The following is a 14,081-nucleotide window of genomic DNA, read 5'->3' on the forward strand; positions in this document are numbered from 1 at the left end:
TCACTTTGGCCTTGGAATGACTATGAGACCCAGAAGATCCACTCATAGGCATATATCCAACAGGATTAAAATATATAAAATATATGTTCACATAAAAAAACATGCACACGAATTTCCACAGCAGCAGCCAAAAATAAGAACCATCTAAAGGTACATTAAATAATGAAGGAATAAAATGCAGTATTCAATATAAAGAAATACGAATAGGTAATAAAAAGTAATGGAGTACTGATGCAAGCATGCTACTACATGGATAAGCCTTAAAAACATTATGCTAAGTGAAGGAAGCTAGCCACAAAGGAACACATACTGTATGATTCCACTTGTGTGTCCAGAATGGGTAAATCCGTACAGGCAAAAAGTAGACTGGTGATTATCATACCTCTGTAAAGTCTGGGGGAAATAGGAGTGACAATTCACGTATACAAAGTTTCTTTTTTGGGGGGAAGAAAATGTTTTAAAGTTGATTGTAGTGATGGTTGCAGAGCCCTGTGAATATATTAACCACTCAATTGTACACTTTAAATAAGTGGATCATAAGGTATGTCAATTAAACCTCAATGAAGCTGAGCTGGGTTAGTTTTTTTTTTCTTTTTTTCCCAAAAAAAGCATATTAGATGTGGGATCCTGAGTGTATTAATAACCTTAGTTCTCTGTGATTTCTGTATTTATACCCTTTGCCATGTGACTTTCCACCTCTTATCATTAAAGCGGTGAACTCATTTTTGTACCCTTTGACTCTATATTGGCCTTGTGACTTACATTGTCTAATAGAGTGAAGAGAAAAAGCTTAGTTCTAGGTCTGAGCCTGGAACTCAAAAACCCTTGAAGGGTTCTCTCTTTGCTTGTCTGCCACTGCCATGCTATCACTCACTTGGATTCGTTTGAGGTAGCTCTAGCTGCATCTCCATTTCTCTCTCTATCCATTTGCGAATATAGACTTAGAAAAGCTGATCTGGGGGAAACTCTGATGGCATAGTCTGCAGTTGAGCTGCAGCTCAGCACTGCTGATTCCCAGAAGTTCAAATCCCACAATAGTTCTTTGGGAGAAATATGGGTAGTTTTTGAAATTCCATGGCAGTGAGCAAAGATTAAAAAACATCAGGATGACCAGGTACTTCAATTGTTCACTTAAAGACAAGGTGCCTATCTCACCTATTGAAATGAAAATAATAAACAAGCGGTTATAAAATTCACCAGAAAAGTGACATATTACATTTGGTTCTAAGGGTGAACAATGATGGGCATCGATGGGTGAACTTTCACAGTTATCCTCAAGCACACAAATAGAACATCCCCCCCCCCCAGGGAGAGAAAACCAAATTAATTCATGTAACTGTCCTTCAAATTCTGAAAATGGAGCTCTGACCAAATGTGCATTTAGGAAGAGATATGATAGTAAGTTTTCTTCTTTTAAAAAGAATCTTATGAAGTTATCAACTCCTGAGGTAGTCTTTTTTCTCCCTCCCTGCCATGAAAGAATTACTGGTTTGATTAACATTCCATATGTTGTATTGTTGTTATTAGAGCCTTCGAGTCCAGCATGACTCATAGCGACCCTATGAACAAAAGACTTGGGTCCCATTCTATAGCGATTGTTGTTTTTCCACGTTCATAGAATTTCCAGAGGCATGTGGTTTAGGAAGTGGATACCATTCCTCTTCCAAGACTGTCTCAATCTGGGAACTCCACCAAACACTGTCCATGATGGATAACAATTATGGCATTTGACATACCAGTGACACAGCAGTTAGCATCACAGCAACCCTAAGTTACTGTAGTACTGCAAATTGACAGACGAGTGCTATACCACTCAAAAGAATGTTCATCCCAAACACAGTTAATACCAGGCCTGAGGGCCCAACAACCATCTTTTTATTTTTTAAATTTTAACAAATATTTTAATGGTATCATGTAGAATATATTTTGCACTGATAAATGAAACAAACTAAAAGTAGAAATTTAACTGGAATATCTCCAAACACTTAGAATTACATAACATATTTTTATATAATGAAAGGGCTAAAGAGGAAGTCCTAATATAAAATGTAAGAGACATTTAATTGTCTTAAATTAAAACCAGAAAATAACGTGATTTTTTTTTTTGAGATGTAGTTAAAGTCACGGTCCTTGGAGAGGGACATCATGTTTGGGAAAGTGGAGGGACAGCACAGGAGAGGAAGACCCTCAATGAGATGGATCGATTCTGTGAGTGGAATGGTGGGAACGAATGTGTTTGAGACGGCGAGGTTGGAACAGGATAGAACAGTGTTTAGGGCTCTTGTACATAGGGTTGCTATGAGTCACAAGTGACTCGATGATACATAACAACAATAACAACATTAGAAAATGTCAATAGGTATCTGGTTGCTTCCTTGGGCCTTATTTTTTGCCAATCCCATCAGTGCAGCTTGAAATTCTTCCATTACTATTGGCCCGTGATCAGATAGTGTTTCTTGAAATATTTCCTTTTTTTATTTATTCTTTTCCATTAAAATGTAGAGACTTTGGGTTTCCATTCATTCATTGTTGCAGTTTTCTCCCCTCCCAACCCTCCCCCCAGTACACTACCCTCTTGGAAAAGTAAAAGAAAAATTCTTTCATTGTTTTACAATCCCTCCCCCAAGTCCACTTCACTATGCAGCCTTTGCTCTGGACTCCCGTCATGACAAAAATACCTAATCACATATCCCTTTTAAACAGTTTTCTCCCTCATCTGTTTCAATGCAGTACACATTATCGAACTCATCTTTCTCAGTCTCCCCCTGACCCCAAGGTCAGTCCTGTTTTACAACAGTGGCACCATGCATGTCTGTCCTTTTGTGACTAAGATACTTCACTCAGCATAATGTCCTCCAGGGTCACCCATTTTGAATAATATTGCATGAGTTCCTTGTTTTTCAATGCAGCGTAGTATTTCATTGTGTGAATATACCACAGCTTCTCTATCCACTCGTTTGTTGACGGGCACTTAGATTGTTTCCAACTTCTTGCTATTGTGAACAAAGCCATGATAAACATGAGTGTGCATATATCTACTTGGATGTCATGGTCTCTTTGGGGTATATTCCCAGTAGTGGAATTGCTGGGTCGAAAGGTATCTCTATTTGCAACTTTTTGAGAAAGCGCCATACCGCCTTCCACAGCGGTTGCACCATTTTACATTTACACCAACAATGAATAAGGACAACCACCATCTTTTAAAAACAAGGCCTACCCACCAGGTGCTGGTAGACAAGAGGCTTCTAGCCCACAGCTCATTGTTAGCTAAACACAGCAAATCAAATCAGCTCACACCCAATTGTGAATGGAAAAAAAAACCAAAAACACAAAAAACCAACCCACATAAACAACCAACCAAACAGCCCACACAGTACCCTCACCAAAACGTGATATGTTCTATTACATGCAAATAAAGGTAGCTAGTTGTTTTAGGTGATAAAAAAGGAAATAAAAGTATTTCAGGGTTGTTGCTATTGAAACCCCTCATTCCTGGTTGTCAGAATGTGAGCTTTGTGTTTGCAAACTGATTATAAACACCTCCTCTGTTTGCATATTGAGTTTTATTGGAAAAGGCAGGTGTAAATTGTATTCCTATTAGTCTGAGATTACATATATCTCCTGATAAAAACTTCATGACCAAAGTCACTATTTGCAGTGTCTTCTTCAGAGAAGAAAGAAAGCAAATGTATTGAGTTTAGTCCATTTGGACAAACAGAAACAGTTCTGATAACTGCAGGACCGAATAGTAAGCTCATTTTGTGGCTGCATCTTTTTATTACTTGTAAGTACTATGGGTGAAACTTATGATTGAATTTTCCTCATAAAACTGAAGGTCCTAAAAACAAGAATACCCAGTTGCACTTGAAAACAACACTAAAATACCACAGAAGAATAAAGCTATAAAGCAAATGTTATCACAAAGCATCAGATTATACGTTCAGTTAGGCTGCATTCTAATACATCAGGTAAACAGTAGAAAATTATCTGATAAATGTAACTGGCTGAAACATAGAGGCTATAGCTGGTCAGAATGTTACTTTTGGTTTGTCGAAAATTCTTCAAAGAGCTTTAGTTTTAGCTCATGCCATGCTTAAGCTCAACATATGAGGTACATTCTGTTTGTAATCCTATAAATGTGTTGATTATTGCCCAATACAAAGGCTCAATACTGTGGATTGTTTTGGAAAGAATTGCCAGAAGTGACCCTCTCTTGTGTGTTTAACAGCAGTTCTAAGGTGTTTGCTTCATATTTACAACTGTTCATTTGAATGCTTTTTTCTTACATGAAATTTCCATTGATTATCTATAGCAGTCAGGCCTTTGGTCCAGTGGGCACGTCCTTTCTCAGCTATGCATTTAATAAACTGGGAGTGGCTAGCATAAAGCTTGAGTTTATCACTGATGTCAACCCATTTCACCCTGTCCACATCATCACGAGCTTTCCAAGGAAGATGATCCATTATTTCACCGCATTCATCATGGTGGCTGACAGCCTGTTTCCGTCCTCAGGTTATCACGTTCTGAGGATCATCTATTAGCCTTTATAGACCACAAAGTGTTCCTGGCAGAATAGTTTATCCAACTGTTCCTCTAATTCTGCATTTCTGCCCTGGATTTCTGTAACTAGTTCAGGGCCTCCTCTCCAAATTCTCTCTTCAACGTGGCGCTGATCTTCTGTCCTGGATTAATGTTGCCCGCTGGGATTCCCTTTCTCCAGAGTCTTTTTCTTTTGGTGGCTACAAATTTTAGCCCTCCCCCCCGCCCCTGGAACAGAGTAAGGATATTTCCCTTTAGATCCCTTCCCCACCTAGTTATGATAGCATCTGCTGAATGCCTGGGGCCCCAACACCTGAAAAGCCCTCAGCCAACCATGTCCAACTCACAGGATTTCGAGGCCTGCTATTTTCAACTTCATACAAGTCATTTTAGCTCCTTCTGTCAGCATGTGCGTCCTTTTGTTACATTTAGGAGGGAAGACCGGCCCACCTGGGCCCTTACAGGACGGAATTGGCTGTGTACTCAGTTGGGAAGTCCTCTTGACACTTTACCTTCCAGCTCAGCTTCTCGGTGGACACCTGGCTTCTCTGCGCTTTGGAACCAGGATACCAGGAGACGTGCAGGCTTTGCCGTGGAGGTGCCCAGCAGTGCCCTTAGACCTGGCATGATGAAGATGAGAGGAAATCCACGCGGGTTACAGCTGGAGAGGAGGTGGGGCAGCTGCATGGCCTGACAACTACTGAGACCAAGGTCACACAAGCGAGTCCTTGTCAGATGGCGTCCAGCCACCCACGACCCCACCAACCACTCTGCTTGCGCCCCTGCGGAGAGGTGGTCACGTTTATCTCCTAAACGCCCTTCGGTGGCAGAGCCTTCTAGAAAGATACAGTCTGTCGCATCCAGCCTTGACCGCGGGGTCAAGGGTGCAGCAGGAAGTGACACGCTGATGATCCCAGCTCTGCGGTCCCTCACAGCCCCTGCGGGGTTATTTTAAAGAAACCCCGATCAATGATCGGCATCTGAAATACTTCGAAATGGGGTCACAACACCGCCAATAAATGTAGCAAACAGTAAAGCAAAAGTGCTTTCTTGCTGGACGGTCAAGGTCAATCTGGTTCGCTGAGTGCCGGGCTACTGTTAGCTTGGGGAGAGGAAACACGGGGGCTGGGAAACAACAAAAACAAACACAAACAGGAGTATTGCCCAGTCCAAAGCAGACTCTTGGGAGACCTTCCGGCAGGTTCTTGAGATTGTAGACTGTACGGGAGGAGAGATTGCCTGTCTTTTTTCCCCCTCGAGGAACCACTGGTGGATTTGAACTGCCACAGAGGAGCCATCTTGAGCCAGCGTGCACAGGGAGGAGAAATGTCCTCACCAGGGCTGTGCCAGAGACAGCGAGGGCGAATGGACAGAGGAAGAAGACCTCACTGGTGCACGAGAAATCCTGAGGGTAATGGGAGTGCAATGGAAGTGGCATGGCATGGTGGTTCCAATCTCAGGCCCATTTAAGGGCTGCGGATCAGGTTATGACGCCTCTCCAAAGTACTGAAGAGCAACGATGTCAGTCTGGAGATCAGGGTGCAATTACTTGCTTTGCATCGGAAAGCTGGACAATGACTAGGATGATAGAAGGAGAATTGATGCCTTTGAGCTGTGGTGCTGGAGAAGAGTATTGAATATAATATGGACTGCTAAGAGAAGAAGCAGGTTTTTCCTAGAGATGGTGAAACCAGGCTGATCCTTAGAGGCAAGGATTCTGAAGCTTCATCTGACATAATATGGGCATGTTGCAAGGAGGGATTAGTCCTTGGAGAGGGACGCCATGCTTGGGAGGGTGGAGTGACAGGGCAAGAGAGGAAGACCTTCGATGAGATGGATAGGTTCAGTGACAGTTTGTCAGAGACAATAAAATTGGCACAGAATAGAACAAGGTTTAGGACTGTTGTCCTTAAGGTCACTATGAGTCACAGGCAACTTGACAACACATAACAACAAGTGCAGTGCCAGGTGGCCAGGAAGGCCAGGTCTCTTGGCCTCTACTCATGGAGGATTCTGGTTGTGGAGAACATAGAGGACAGCCAACAGAACAACAGGTATGTCCTGGAAAGGGTGAAACCAGGTTGCTCTTTGGAGACAAGGATTTTGCACTTCCAGCTCACATACTATGGGCATGTGGCCAGGAGGGGCCAGTCCTTGGAGAAGGACATCATACTTGGAAAGGTAGAAGGACAGTGAAGAGGAGGAAGACCCTGGATGATATGGATTGACACTGTGACAGTGGCCATGGGGTGAGGTTTACGCAGAACAAGGCAAGGCTCAGAGCTGTTGCTCATAGGGTTGCTATGAGTGGTAGTCCACTCAAAGGCACATAACTATATATAGTGGCCTACTAGTACAAAGCTGTACTGCTATCCCAAAAACATGTGTTTTAATCCAACAGCTGTTCTGCAGAGAAGGATGGGCATTCTCCTTCTGTCCTACTTACTACCTCTAACATCGTGCTGGAAGGGCAGCTATGAGTTGGTTCTGGCCAAGGGCTCACAATAACAACAGCAATATATAAATTTGATACTTTTTAACATGGAAGACTAGTGTTAAAGAAGATTTAAGAGTTGAACAAAACCAGGTTCAAATCTCAGCTTTCCCTCCTACTCTTCAGCTTTCTTGGGCAAAAGTATTTAATCTCTAGAGCTTCCTTATATGTTAAATAGAAATACGCAGACTATCCACTTCATTGAATTTTGGTGAGGATTATGGAACATAGATATGCAAAGCTGTTCACACAATGTCTGGCCCACAGTAAGCACTCAATAATGTTAGGTGTCTTTATTAATTTAACTCTTTTTAATCTTATCTTTGAAATCTATAGAATAGAACAGGACAACTGATTATGGGACCTGAACAGTTAACATGTGAGATTACTGTCCAAAAAAAGCAATCACTGCATCAAACAAAAACCAGCCTGACAAGTTTCTCTCTCTGGAGTGAGAAGACTTATTGTTGTTATATGCCATCGAGTAAACAGAGGCTCATAGTGACCCTATGTACACCAGCTCAGAACCCTGCTCTATCCTGAGTTAATGTCGCTGTCTCTGATATGTCAATCCATCTCATCTGGGTCTTTCTCTCTTGTGCTGTCCCTCCACTCTTCCAAGTTCTTCTCCAAGAACTGGTCTCTCCTGGCCACGTGCCCAAAGAATGTGAGACAGAGCTTCAAAATCCTTGCCTCCAAGGAGAAACTTAGTTTCACCCTCTCTAACACAGACCTATTTATTCTCTGGCAGTCTGTGGTATGTTTAATACTTTTTCAGCATTACAACTCAAAGGCATAAATTCTTTTTCTGTCATCCTTAGTTATTGTCCAGCTCTCTGATGCATAGCAAGTAATCGTGAAGGCCATGGCCTGAATCAGGCACAATAATAATTAAGAAGCAGCAACACAAGTATATTCCTTAAATGAAACAGTAATCTTTTGTCTGTTTGCTGAACTGAACAACTTGGTGTTGCTTTGATGCTGCACACTGTTCCATAGTCTTGCCAAATGCCATAATGGTTACCCATTGTATGTAGTCTTTGAATGAGTTTCCAGATTGATTTATACTGGGAAGCAGGAGTGGCATCCACTTCCTAAATTACATGCCTCTGGAAACTCTACAAAATTTCTAAACTCTATAATTGTACAGAAATTATGTTAGTTATAGAACAGAGTTCTGTACAGAAATGATGGTAGTTATAGAACAGAGTTCAAGTCTTCTTTTTTATTTGAGAACACTTAACCACTGCTAAATGAAACTGGTGCTGTTATATCTGGAGGAACACTCTTCCACTTCATATATCACTCTTTGTCAATGTGCAGTATGAAGCAACGTGGGTTTGCTGTGATGCTGAACCTTGTACCATTGGGGTATCAAATAACAGAATGGTTTCCCAATGTGGACAGTGTTTGTTAGAGCGCCCAGTTGTAAAACAGGTTTGGAAGCAGGAGTGGCATCCACTTCCTAAACCACATACCTCTGGAAACACTATGAACTTGGAATTGATGATAGTTATGGAAAGACATTCAGTCTTTTGCTCATAGACAAATAGCTATGAGTCATACTTGACTCGACGGCAATCAACAACAACAAACAACAGCACAAGTATGCCAATTTTGGGACAAATGGCATTTTACATACTGTAATGGAAACCCAGAGAATATCTAACATTTTTAAAAATCAGTTTCATGAGAAAGATGTATAGTGAAGAGATTATTTTATATCAAATATGCCTGGGAAATTGTACATATTTCACTCCTCCAGAATATACTTCTTTTTTTTTTACTTTACTTTTTAAATTTTATACTAGTTTATTTATAAAATTCAAATAAATTTTCTAAATCAGATTCTTTCAATTTCCCTCACCCTCCATCAAATTGTACAGCCCCATGATTAATGCCCCCCTCCCTGCACATCCTCATCCCTCTGCTTCCAGCCTCTCCCAACCCCTTGGATCCTTATACTCATTCTACAATAATGGTTTTATACAATATTTATCCTTGTGGGACTGAGTTAGATCACTAAGCATAACGCTCTTCAGTCCCTCCCAAGTTAGGTGATAATCTACAAAGTTATTGCTCCTGTGTGCTGCGTAGTATTCCACAGTGTGAATGTATCATGATTTCTTAGTCCATTCATTTGTGGTTGAACATTTGTTCTGTTTTCTGTTGTTATCATGGTGAAAAATGTTGCTATGAACATTGGTGTAAAAATCTCAGTTTGTACCTCAGTTCTCATTTTCTCAGGGTATATTCCAAGTAATTCATATTCATGTTGTCATGTCTGGCCTTCTCTCATTTGTGTTTAAGGCCCTAAAATCTGCATGTCTATGAGGTGACTGAAAAAAAAAATCACATCATCAGTCAGTCACACCTTGGTCCTCAAAGTAACATTTCTGCTCTTTATCACTTTAAAGTTGTGTAGCAAATTTGCTCAATGCAATAGAGAATTTCATTTCTTGACTACTGTTTTCATGTGTGTTGATTAAGGATCTAAGTAATGAAATCACTAACAACTTCAGTCATTTCTAAGTTTATCAGAATGTTGCTTATTGGTCTGGTTGTGAGGACTTTTGTTTTCTTTATGTTGAAGTGTAATCCATATTAATTGCACACTATAATCTTTGATCTTCTTTGAGATATGATTCAAGTTTGCTTTGCTGTTAGGAGGCAAAGTTGGGTCATCTGCACATCACCAGTTGTTAATGAGTCTTCCTCCAATCCCGATGCTGTATTCTTTGATTAGTCCAGTTTATCAGATCATTTGCTCAGCATACAGATTAAGCAAGTATGATGAAGGGACACATCTTTTACACGCACTTTTCTTGATTTTTAAACCACACAACATCCCTTTGTTCTGTTTAAATCACTTCCTCTCAGTCTCTGTACAGGTCCTGCATGAGCACAAATAAATCTTCTGGAATTCCCATTCTTTTAACATTATACCTAGTTATCTGTGCATAGTCAGTATAAAACAGGCAAACATCTTTCTGTTATTCTGTTTTCAGCCACAACCTGACACTAGTTATGAGATCCCTCATTTCACATTTTCTTATGAATCTGGTTTGAATATCTCTGCCTATGTATTGCTTGGAAGTAGGAGTGGCATCCACTTCCGTAATAGCTTGCCTCCGGAAACCCTATGAACCTGGAGAGAGGATGAAAGATACCCAAATGTTGAGGACTCTCCTTCATAGGGTCGCTATGAGTCGCCTGCGACTCGACGGAACTTAACAACAACATAACAACAACATGTATTGCTGAAACTAATCTGGAATTAACTTCAGCAAAAGGTTATTTGCATGTGTTATTAGTGATATTGGTGGATAATTTCACAGTCTACTGGAATACCTTTCTTTGAAATTGACACTATTATAGATCTCCTTGTCAGTTGGCCAGGTAGTTGTCTTCTAAATTCTTAGCATAGATGAGTGAAGATACCCACCCCCCAGCATCTCATTCATTTGTTGAAGTATATAAGTTGGTAATCCATCAATTCTTGGAGCTCCCCCTGCCCCCATGCCTTCAGTGCAGTTTAGATTCATTCTTGATCATATATGACCTCAGGGACTTGGAGAATTTCCTTGTCTCATCCAGGAAGAAGCCCTAGAGGAAATACAGGTATAATTAGGGAACAAATCTGTGGCCTGTCATCATAAACTAGTACGGGGTCAGAAATTGCCCAAGTGATCCTCATTTTATCAAGACCACTAGGGAGGTCAGAGTGGGGATAGAAAAGATCAGACTACGGGGGACAGTCAGTTCAATACCCATAAGACAAGAATCCTTTTGACCTCTCTCAGGGAAGCAAAAGCAAGTGGTACCCAGCACACTTACCTATTACAAATGATCCATCTGTTCCTGAAGTGATGCTATATAGCTGCACTTTAGAAAGGAGCCAGGGAGTAAAGTGGGGAAAAGGTTTTCTCCATCCTTGATTGACAGAATAATGACAATAAATCACAATGAAATAATTTGTGCAATGCCACACAAACTACTTACTAGTACATGTTTCAGAATTCAACAGGCTTGGGACTACATGTGTGTCCTATTTGCAGTCCAAATACAAGTAAAATTCAATTTTATATAGCAAAATAACACCATTTAGTTATAATTATAAAATTTGAGTGAGAATGGTTCTGCTAGGTTCATTTGATATATGTGAAATAGATCGGAGACAGGGAAGCCGTTAGCACCTATTATGGTGACTGACACTGATTGAAGGGAAAATGTCCTGAATGGCAAAACACTTAGGGAGCTCGACAGGGAGTTGTGCTGCCAACACAAAGGCAAGTGTTTAAAATTCACCAACTCCCCCATGGAAGAAAGATGGACAATATCCTCCCATGTGACTTACGTTGTTTGTTGTTAAGTGCTTTTGAGTCATAGACGACTCATAGTGACCCTATGAACAAAAGACCTGAACCCTTGAATAACTTTCCCCAAGTTAATAGGGTTTCTGGAGGCAAGCTTTTTCAGAAGTGTATGCCACTCCAGCTTCCAAGCTTACTTTAATCAGGGAGGTCCACCAAACACCAAACACTGTCCACCACAGGTAATCATTATCACATTTGACACATCAGCGTCACAGTGTTCAGCATCACAGCAACCATGAGTTACCTCTGTACAGCAAATGGACAGACCAGTGCTACAGCACTTAGAATAATGTTTGACCCAAAACAATTAAAACCAGGCCTGAGTGCCACAGATTAAAATCACCCACCTTTGACCTGGTAGCATCATTCTGTCCCTAGGCCCCCTGAGCTCTCTTGATGTTGTTGTTAAGTGTCGTTGAGTATGAACGAAAGACCTGAACACTTGTATTACTTTCTTTGTTTCTCCAAGTTCATAGGGTTTCCTCTGCAAATCTGCTAGCAGGTCCCAGAGGAGCTGGCTCTGTCTGAGTCGATGAAAATGAGTGACTCAGATAGTTCAGCTAGCCAACCAGGATAGTTCAAACTAGAAAGATGAATCAGAAAGGTATATCCTGCAGTAGAGGAAGAAGAGGCTTAAAAAGACAGAGAAATTAAAGCTTACCTACATTAATCCTGAAAGACCTAGATGATGGTGGCAACTCAGGAATAGGGAGTCGGGAAAAGAATTGGCAATGGAGAGTCCATTCTGGGGCGTTTCAAAGACACATGGTGGGTGCACAAGGTGTGGGATAAGGACCCAAGGACCTAAAGATTCTGCCACTAGCATCTCTAGCCTCAGTTTCTTCATCTATAAAATAAGGAGTTGATCTAAAGGCAATCCTGCTGATCGCTTTCAGCTTCAAACATCAGGGATTAGAGGAAGTAGAAGGAAGGTTTGTGGGATTAAGGTGACATTGAGTGATGAAATTTTACCCCTTTACTCTGACTTTGAAGAGAAAAAAGATATAAACAAGTTTTTCATTGATCTCTAAAGAGTATGACTTTTAAGAAATTACTTTTGGAGAATAGTTAATATAGCCAAATATAGACTAGTGGCCATTTACAAATTAACTTAAATGTAAAATAGAGTGTGACAATGATAGTCAGCTTTTTTCCCTCCAATAAATAATTTATTCATTGCTCATACCTTTTTACAGAAAACAAGAATAACAGAAATGACAATTATATACATGGATCTTACCTAAAGGAATATACAAGTATCAAATTGGTTTTATCTATAGAAAGAGACAATACAGAACTCATTATCAGCTGTCTAAACAAGCATTGAGGCTGATCTGATTGTGGAACAGAACATTAATTACTCATATGCAATTTAAATTGCATATATATATATATATATATATATATATATCAGCTATTCTTTTTTTTTAAATGCAGTAAACATAATTTATCCAGTTTTTCTCAGTCTTACCCCCACCCCAGACAGCTTTTCTTTATAGGAGAGAGACACTTCAGTTTGTGTAGTGTGATGGAAAGGGACTGGAAAAGTCCAGCTGCCCCCAGAATGCTTTCATGACCCTCTAAAAATTCTGCCCGGATTTACACCATTACAATAAACCCTACCAAATGCATTTTTATGTTGTGAAATGCACGCTTATATCATATTCAGCTGTTGTCATGCTTTCCAGTTAATTAATATAACAGGCTGACAACTAGCCAGCTCCTTTAAGAACAGTCAACAGGAAAGGGACAAGTTGAAGAGAGAAGAGGAAGGAATCACAGTGGTGGCACTGCTTGACTCTTCAATTCAACAACACATAAAAACCAAACCCAGTGCCCTCTGGTTGATTTTGACTTAAAGAGACCCTGTGGGACAGAGGAGAATTGACCCATAAGGTATCCAAGGCTGTGACTGTTATAGAAGCAGCCTGCCAGTGAGGGCTAGGCAAAGGAAACAGGAAAGATATGGGATGAAAATCAATGTATATAAACTTTATAAGTCAATGAGTATAAAATAAAAATTTTATTTATTTTTTTTTTAAAAGCAGGCTACCGCATACCTTGTCTGCAAAGAAACTAGCGGGTCCGAACAACCAATCTTTCAGAGATGCTGAGTAGGTTCTGTAGACAAAACAGTAAGCAAGTTCAGGTTCATTGCCTCAAAAACACTTGTCACCCAGAGAAAGCAAACTGTATGAAGATCATAGGACTTATAAAAAGTAGGGCAAGGAACTTAGAAATAGACAGAGAAACTATTTCCTTTCATCATTGTTTCATTGAGGATCTGGATACTCTGAATGAAAAATTGAGGGTTTTGTTTTGTTTTGTTTTTCCTTTTCTTTATCCCAGTGAATTTACTAAAGGAACTACTAAAACTTAAACTAGTAAGTTTGAGATTCTTGAGGCAGAGGAAAGTTATCATTCAAACCTACTGAATTCAGTGGTGGTCTCTTGACATTTAAATTAGTGACATTTTACCATACCAGAACTAGGAAATGATATCCACAGTTGTAAGCAGACACTGGTGACTGGGACATGGAATGTGAGAACCTTGAATGTAGGAAAATTAGATATTGTTAAGGAAGAAATGGAACACATAAATATTGACATACTAGGCATTGGTGAGATGAGATGGACTGGCATGGGGCATTTTGAGTCAGATGACCATATTA

The 14,081-nt window shown here is 40.3% G+C and overlaps 1 pseudogene; it reads right to left on the reverse strand.

Annotated features, from left to right (window-relative positions):
* Positions 1-4,253: 4,253 nt before the first annotated feature.
* The window catches only part of LOC102875309, a 16,292-nt pseudogene continuing 6,464 nt past the window's right edge, over positions 4,254-14,081 (reverse strand).

This window comes from Elephantulus edwardii, unplaced genomic scaffold (genome assembly GCF_000299155.1).
Source record: "Elephantulus edwardii isolate Elephantulus edwardi_28Jun2011 unplaced genomic scaffold, EleEdw1.0 scaffold00007, whole genome shotgun sequence".
Classification (NCBI taxonomy): Eukaryota; Metazoa; Chordata; class Mammalia; order Macroscelidea; family Macroscelididae; genus Elephantulus; species Elephantulus edwardii.